At 40.3% G+C, this 9466-nt stretch overlaps 1 pseudogene across 1 annotated transcript; it reads right to left on the bottom strand.

The window, feature by feature from the left end:
• Positions 1 to 56: 56 nt before the first annotated feature.
• LOC311148742 lies at positions 57 to 1060 on the bottom strand (annotated as a pseudogene). The gene is made up of 3 exons: positions 885 to 1060; positions 613 to 735; positions 57 to 447 (listed from the first exon to the last, which is right to left on the bottom strand). The product of its transcript is annotated as an uncharacterized misc_RNA (transcript).
• Positions 1061 to 9466: the final 8406 nt, after the last annotated feature.

Here is a 9466-nt window from a genome sequence, read left to right on the forward strand (position 1 = left end):
CGTGACATTTGTTTCCTGCTCCATTGACCTTGTCCATCCACGCAGGAAAGGAATGTTCAGGAATAGGACCTCAGTAATATCTCAGCCAGCCCGAAACATAGAAAAAGCGCCTGACATTCGCTAGATTGACACTCCTCTTCCTGTTCTCTCCCGACTCAAGTTTGTCTGAGTGGGATGGCCTGTAGGTGGAGTCCTTGGCTGCACTCGCTGCTGCAGTCCAGTCTCACTCTGCCTGCTTGGAGACTTAGCGTAACGTAGCGTTGTGGGAGTGACTGTGGTGACCTGCGGCGGCGACCGTAACCCTGTGAGCTGATCTTGTCCTCCGGGGCTCTGTTGACCTTTAACTTGTTGTTGAGGATGTGCAGCCGATGGGCCAGGTCATGCAGGCTGCATGTGCCCAGAGAGCAGCCTGGTCTTTTCACTGAGGTCACAATGGATCTTCTGGACCTGAAAGAGAAAAAGATTAAAGGAGATAAGAGAAGAGATATCAGAGATTTCTAAAGATCGACTGAAATGGACTTGATCAAAAACCATTCAAATGTGACATTTTTATAGAAGTAAAAACATTAAAAAAAACACCAGAGTAACCATTATTGAAATAACACCGATTACCTGGAATGAAATACTGAGGGGTCTGTCTCCTTTCTCTGCACTGGTCCACTGAGGATCCCTGAGTCCACTGCAGAGCTGCTGTGGAGATCTGCTCTTGTGCAGCTCTGTAACCAGACTCTAAATCTACCACAGAAGAGAAGGAATGGTTAATGCAGAACTAACCTACTTCCCCCTAGACACATCAAAGACAGAACACACATCCTATCCAATAATCCTATACACTCTATTGAATTAGACGGTGGCCACCGTTCGTCATTCGTCAATCAGCTTACCTCTTTTTCATGTTGGAGTTGAGGTCAACTTTGGTGCATTTCACCAGAGGTAAAACTGTGCCTTTCACCAGAGGTAAAACTGTGCCTTTCACCAGAGGTAAAACTGTGCCTTTCACCAGAGGTAAAACTGTGGCTAGAACACACCCGCAGATGATGGTTTGAAGAGCCACTTTCATATTGGCTGGAGCCTGTGAATAAGAATGGAATGAAAAAACATGATTTATATTTAGATAATTCTCACCTTTTCTCACAAGTAGATGAGACTATCTCCTGGCTCCAAAAGTGGAGAACACTCACTACGCTACGCTACGTCTCCAAGTAGGCAGAGTGAGACTGGACTGCAGCAGCGAGTGCAGCCAAGGACTCCAACTTGCTTACATAAGAGGGTCCAAAAGGAAGGTTATGTGAACTCTGACCCTCTCCAGCTCCTGGTTATTAATTTGCCCAATGTAATAACTGGACAAAAACAGTTCTGAGTCTTGGCTAGAATTTCTCTGTGCACAGGAATACCATACACTCTACATGGATGAGAGTGATGAGATTGGGATATCTCCTTCAGTCTTCTTCTGTAATAACAATATAATAAGAACACATTGCACTGCTGCACACACAGACAGGCAGACAGACAACAAAGATAGCACCTCCTACATTCCTGCCTTGACTTCAGAGAAAACCAACAATTGTCTGATACAAGTCAGAAACAAAATATATGTTCTCAAGTTCAAATGACAGATTTCACTTACCTCAGGCTCAAAACAATTCACTTCACTGGGAGGCTCCCAGTTGCATAGATCTTTCCAGTTACTCCTGGGTGGGGGGCTTTTTCTAAGGCTGTAGAGTTACCTATTTGTCTGAGTGTACACAGTCAACGTGAGAGGCTTTATAGGGGTGGGTGGGAGGGACTTATACCTGAGTGACAGTCAATGTGGGAGGGGCTTGTCTATGTGACAGCTTTTATCATACCCATCCTCTCCAGCACTGTGCAGGATGAGCCATGTCAGGTCAGGCTCATGAAGCCAATGTAATGTAGCACAGCTATTACAAAACAAAAACATAAACGCAACATGCAACAATTTCAACGATTTTACTGAGTTACAGTTCATATAAGGCAATCAGTCAATTGAAATAAATTCATTAGGCCCTAATCTATGGATTTCACATGACAGCCATGGATTTCACGACAGCCATCTGTTATTTCAGCTCATGAAACATGGGACCAACACTTTACATGTTGCATTTATATTTTTGTTCAGTATATATATTTATATATATATATACACAGTGAGGGAAAAAAGTATTTGATCCCCTGCTGATTTTGTACGTTTGCCCACTGACAAAGACATGATCAGTTTATAATGTTAATGGTAGGTTTATTTGAACAGTGAGTGACAGAATAACAACAAAAAAATCCAGAAAAACGCATGTCAAAAATGATATGAATTTATTTGCATTTTAATGAGGGAAATAAGTATTTGACCCCTCTGCAAAACATGACTTAGTACTTGGTGGCAAAACCCTTGTTGGCAATCACAGAGGTCAGACATTTCTTGTAGTTAGCCACCAGGTTTGCACACATCTCAGGAGGGATTTTGTTCCACTCCTCTTTGCAGATCTTCTCCAAGTCATTAAGGTTTCGAGGCTGACGTTTGGCAACTCGAACCTTCAGCTCCCTCCACAGATTTCCTATGGGATTAAGGTCTGGAGACTGGCTAGGCCACTCCAGGACCTTAATGTGCTTCTTCTTGAGCCACTCCTTTGTTGCCTTGGCCGTGTGTTTTGGGTCATTGTCATGCTGGATTACACATCCACGACCCATTTTCAATGCCCTGGCTGAGGGAAGGAGGTTCTCACCCAAGATTTGACGGTTCATGGCCCCGTCCATCGTCTCTTTGATGCGGTGAAGTTGTCCTGTCCCCTTAGCAGAAACCCCCCCCCCCCAAAGCATAATGTTTCCACCTCCATGTTTGACGGTGGGGATGGTGTTCTTGGGGTCATAGGCAGCATTCCTCCTCCTCCAAACACGGCGAGTTGAGTTGATGCCAAAGAGCTCGATTTTGGTCTCATCTGACCACAACACTTTCACCCAGTTCTCCTCTGAATCATTCAGATGTTCATTGGCAAACTTCAGACGGCCCTGTATATGTGCTTTCTTGAGCAGGGGGACCTTGCGGGCGCTGCAGGATTTCAGTCCTTCACGGCGTAGTGTGTTACCAATTGTTTTCTTGGTGACTATGGTCCCAGCTGCCTTGAGATCATTGACAAGATCCTCCCGTGTAGTTCTGGGCTGATTCCTCACCGTTCTCATGATCATTGCAACTCCACAAGGTGAGATCTTGCATGGAGCCCCAGGCCGAGGGAGATTGACAGTTATTTTGTGTTTCTTCCATTTGCGAATAATCGCACCAACTGTTGTCACCTTCTCACCAAGCTGCTTGGCGATGGTCTTGTAGCCCATTCCAGCCTTGTCTAGGTCTACAATCTTGTCCCTGACATCCTTGGAGAGCTCTATGGTTTTGGCCATGGTGGAGAGTTTGGAATCTGATTGATTGTTTGCTTCTGTGGACAGGTGTCTTTTATACAGGTAACAAGCTGAGATTAGGAGCACTCCCTTTAAGAGTGTGCTCCTAATCTCAGCTCATTACCTGTATAAAAGACACCTGGGAGCCAGAAATCCTTCTGATTGAGAGAGGGTCAAATACTTATTTCCCTCATTAAAATGCAAATCAATTTATAACATTTTTGACATGCGTTTTTCTGGATTTTTGTTGTTGTTATTCTGTCTCTCACTGTTCAAATAAACCTACCAATAAAATAATAGACTGATCATTTCTTTGTCAGTGGGCAAACGTACAAAATCAGCAGGGGATCAAATATTTTTTTCCCTCACTGTATATATATATATACAGTGATCTATATATACTGTATATACACTACCAGTCCATATTTTTTTACATTGTAGAATAATAGTGAAGACATCAAAACTATGAAATAACACATATGGAATCATGTAGTAACCAGAAAAGTGTTAAACAAATCAAAATATATTTTATATTTGAGATTCTTCAAATAGACACCCTTTGCCTTGATGATAGCTTTGCACACTCTTGGCACCACCAATTCGGTGCCTTTTGAGAAGTGTAACTTGGTCAAATGTTTTTTGGGATTTCAACTACACTGAACAAAAATATACACGCAACATGTAAAGTGTTGGTCCCATGTTTCATGAGCTGAAATAACAGATCCCAGAAATTTTCCATACGCACAAAAAGCTTATTTCTCTCCAATTTTGTGCACACATTTCTTTACATCCCTGTTAGTGAGCATTTGTCCTTTGCCAAGATAATCCATCCACCTGACAGGTGTGGCATATTAAGAAGCTGATTAAACAGTGTTATAGGCTTTGGTTTTACCATTTATGTTTTGAGGTGTAGCTCATGTGTAGCTCGTTAGCACGTAGGGCGCACCAATTGGTGTCACCTCGTTAGTCAGTATGTGTTACACCTGTGCTGGTTGCCGTCGCGTTAGTAGGAAGGTGTTTCACCTGCGCTGGCCCAGGTGCTATTTAAGAGTGGCTGGCCAAGCCCTCCAGATGTCTGAAGTTTTGAGGGAGTGTGCAATTGGCATGCTGACTCCAGGAACGTCCACCAGAGAAGTGAATGTTAAACATCGTTTTAGAGAATTTGGCAGTATGTCCAATCGGCCTCACAACTGCAGACCACATGTATGGCGTCGTGTGGGTGAGCGTTTTGCTGATATCAACGTTGTGAACAAAGCGCCCCATGGTGGCGGTGGGGTTATGGTATGGTCAGGCATAAGCTACAGACAACGAACACAATTACATTTTATCGATGGCAATTTGAATGCACAAAAATACTGTGACGAGCTCCTGAGGCACATTGTGAGGCCCATTTTGTTAAAGGTACAGTTTCTGTGAACAATAGATACATATCTGTCTTCCCAATCATGTGAAATCTATAGATTAGGACCTAATTTCCTCATATGACATGTAACTCAGTAAAATCAATGAAATTGTTGCATGTTGCGTTTATATTTTTGTTTAGTATAATCTTTACATTTTGTCATAAGGAGCACATGTTCAACTTACTAAAAAACAAATTTTCCAAGCTCAAAATGTCCCGCACAGTCAAAACCATGTTTTTAATACATGTAGATTATGTTTGGATGAAACCAGATCAAAGTAGGATGACCAAAGTATGAAAAATGACTGTTGCTTCTACATTGATTAAGTTTGATCATAAAGTTACTGGTCCCCTCTCCCATGTCAAATTCTTGGATTCAGGGAGGATTATTAATACACCAATGGTAACGTCTTATGTGTGCAGCAGGGAGTGGCAATTGAATGCAAGCTTAACATTTAAATTGTTGAAACATTTCTAGCCCGTCTATCTATGGGTAACAGGGTTGACATGTTATGCTCAACCCTCTCAATTTTCCACCACAGAACACCAGAAAATGACCAGAAACCGTAGAACCAGTTCAACCGCTATTTGACTTTTAGATGTTCAATGTTTATTTTGAAAAACATATTTAAAAAGGAATTGTTTCAACATATTAAAACGAGTTCTGTTTACGTAACAGGGTTGACCTTAAAATGAGGGACAGACGTAAATGATTCACTCATCACATGAAATAAATAAAATTCTTCAGAAATGACTTTGTCAAAGCAACAAAATAACTAGGACTTTACAATGATGGTGAAAACAAAGTATTTTGGGGGGTTACAGAGAGACATGTCAAAATGCTGAATCTTGGCACTTCAGCAAGTCTTTATTCATATTGAAAATCTGATTGATTGTATTCTCTACGTGGTCTATATTAAAGGGCACTTCATTTAATATATCAGGCTTTTAAAATGACATATTGCTGCACAATTTCTCTTAAAATATCAAAGGGATGCAAAAAGCACTAATTTCGTGGAATGACCCAGTAATATGAGAGTGATGTTCATATTGACACTAAAATAAGTAACAGCTTTGATACATGTCACTCGTTGTTGTCAGTTTTCACACAAAAAAATGGTACTGTTTCTGCCTTGTAACTGGTAACTTCTGTGTTACATGTGACAGAGCTCTGACTGGAAGTTCCTTGCCACTGGAAATCTTTGACCCAAATCTATGAGTCAGAGGGATTATGGTTTAGTCTGACCCCAACTATTTTACCCACTTACACATTCTCGCAGTATTCAAGGAATGTTAATTCTAGCTATTTAGAATTAAATCTATACTTTTATACAGGTAACAAGCTGAGATTAGGAGCACTCCCTTTAAGAGTGTGCTCCTAATCTCAGCTCGTTACCTGTATAAAAGACACCTGGGAGCCAGAAATCTTTCTGATTGAGAGGGGGTCAAATACTTATTTCCCTCATTAAAATGCAAATCAATTTATAACATTTTTGACATGCGTTTTTCTTGATTTTGTTGTTATTCTGTCTCTCACTGTTCAAATAAACCTACCATAAAAATTATAGACTGATCATTTCTTTGTTAGTGGGCAAACGTACAAAATCAGCAGGGTATCAAATACTTTTTTCCCTCACTGTATATATTTATCTTTGTTGGTTTTGATTGCCAATCCTTGCTCATGCACAGAACACTCAGGCACAGAACACTCAGGCACAGAACACTCATGCATAGAACAGTCATGCACAGTACTCTCATGCACAGAACACTCATGCACAGAACACTCCTGCATACAACACTCCTGCATACAACACTCATGCATAGAACACTCATGCATAGAACACTTTAATCATTTTGTGGTCCATCCCAGGCTTCCGAAGCAACCTCAGGTCTTAACAACCTGCCACATAGTTAATTTATTTAGTCAAGAACTAAATAGTCCAGAAGTTATTAATCTGAAGTCAAGCAATGTCTCAGAAATATGTATATTTTTAATGGATAAATTTAATTAGAATTAGCCCTAGTCCTGACGTAATTTAAGATTGATTATGATTCAGAGTTATTCAGACTTTTTCAGACAACATTCACTGCAACATGTTCAGAATTTAAAATAGGTCGTTCAGTTTCTGTGGTTATGACAACGGCACGTTAAGCGCTCTATTAAGTACTATAGATGTATTTTAAACAGGTAATAAGAAGCTGTGAATGTGCCAAATGAGATGCACGGCCAGTCTGCACAGTTTCCACTAAATAAAATGCACCGCATTTCTACAGAGTGGAGATTAAGGAAATTTGGGCAGAAACGCTATTGCTTATTTCAATGGGTTGTATTGTGCTAGTCAGGATACGTAGCATGACAAATTCAACTAACGTAATCAATCCCTCAATCAATCAAATGTATTTATAAAGATCTTTGTACATCAGCAGTTGTTACAAAGTGCTCTACAGTAACCCATCCCAGAACTCTTCTGTTGAACAAGGCAGTGTAAAGTTAAGGCAAGTCAGAGTGTTCACTAGTAAGTTGCCCAAAGTTGTTGAAAAGCATTGGGTTGACTGATTGTAGTTGCATTTTGGTAGGCATATATTGTGACTGTATTATTATATTGTGACTGTATTAGTTCCTTTCGCAGCAAATTTGCCAGTGTTACTGACCTAGTGTTAATTTTTCAGTATAACATTTCTAGTGTTGATTCAGGAAGTTAAAATAACTCTGTAAGAGTTAAATTAACACTCAGTGGTATAAAATAACCCCAGTGTTGGTGTTAATAACCAGAGTTGAGTGTGAGAGTTTGATTGTTAAAGTTTTACTCTGTGGAGAATTAGGGCTCGATTAAATCTGTATCGCTAAAGTTCAGCGCTATAGCGCGAATGAAATGTAAAGGTAATTTCCAATTGACCTGACATATGCAGCGTTTGTCGTGAATGCAGTCTCCGCTAATGTGGGAACAGTGCCTTTAAATTTCTCTCTTACTGTAGAGCAACTCTTCAGCGCTACGGATTGAATCGAGCACTAAACTATTCCAATCAAAACCACACCCATCATTATCATGCTTCACAGCATGCTCTACTGCACCTAGACGTCTTTAGGAATGTTTTTAATTTATGTTTTTGCATGTACATTGATTGTGTAGCTAATTACAAATACAAATAACATACATTTGTCCAAACTAATCCAAAATGTGTTCGATTTATTGCACCCGTTATTGAAATGGTTGTTCCAGTTTAAATGGTTTAGGCAGTTTCCTTTATAAAAATTCCTACCACAGATAGTTATTCTGGATGCCGGTTGAGGGTGTATATAAGTTCTGACTGTTGGCTAGCCTAACTTTGGCTTGATTACAAGCCATTTTATTGAGACTTGCAGGCTTGCGCCTTATGCTACGTACCTGGTTTGAGGAGTTAGTGAGGTAACTATAGTCAACTCTGATTTCAACTCTGGATAAATGGTACTACAGAGGTGGCTCACCGTTTAACCAGGTAAAAAATTATACAGCAACAAACCTGCTCCAGGTCCGGCTAAATCAGGGCTTACTCCATTTATCCTGAATGAAGTGTCCGAGATGCAAGTGAGAGACTAATGAAAATGAGCGAAGGGATTCCTTGTCACCACATCCATGTATTGAAAGGAATATCTTAAAAGTTCATAATGGATAGCATAACCTAACACATTTCTCAAGTAAATAACTATAGAAATTATCCCTGAATGTATCATCTGTTGTGATCAAGGTGGAGCATCTTGAAAAGAGCAATTGCACCGCCGGTTTGTGTTGCGTTCTCAGTCAACAGCTGTTTTCATTTATTTTAACATGATCAGCATCCACTCAGAACATATTCCCTTCATCCAAGTCCCATTGAATAACAAGCAACAGTCATCAAAGGTGGAAGGAAAATGAGCAAAGTCACTCCTAGCCACCAGAGTCACGCTCTGAAAGGAATATCTTCATCATTATTTATTTATTACAATATTTAGTTGAGGTTTAGGGTTTAGTGAATGATTTGTCCCAAAAACAATGCTTTTAGTTTTTTAAATATTTATGACTAACTTATTCCTTGCCACCCATTCTGAAACTAACTTCAGCTCTTTGTTAAGTGTTGCAGTGATTTCACTCGCTGTAGTAGCTGACGTGTATAGTGTTGAGTCATCCGCATACATAGACACACTGGCTTTACTAAAGGCCTGTGGTATGTCATTAGTTTTGGAAAAAAATAAGGGGCCTAGACAGCTGCCCTGTGGAATTCCTGATTCTACCTGGATTATGTTGGAGAGGCTTCCATTAAAGAACACCCTCTGTGTTCTGTTAGACAGGTAACTCTTTATCCATAATATAGCATGGGGTGTAAAGCCATAACACATACGTTTTTGAAGTCTAACAATACAGTTCCCACTAGGGTTGGTAACAGGTTGATTGGTCGGCTATTTGAGGCAGTAAAGGGGGCTTTACTATTCTTGGGTAGCGGAATTACTTTTGCTTCCCTCCAGGCCTGAGGACACACACTTTTCCAGTAGGCTTAGATTGAAGATATAGCAAATAGGAGTGGCAATATTGTCCGCTATTATCCTCAGTAATGGTGGCTTGTCATTGTTGATAGACAACACTCACTTTACGGAATTCAAAATGTGTCTTTCATAATTTCATCAGTTATTTGGATGTGTACTGTCAG

Source organism: Coregonus lavaretus (genome assembly GCF_964263955.1).
Source record: "Coregonus lavaretus genome assembly, chromosome: 21".
Classification (NCBI taxonomy): domain Eukaryota; kingdom Metazoa; phylum Chordata; class Actinopteri; order Salmoniformes; family Salmonidae; genus Coregonus; species Coregonus lavaretus.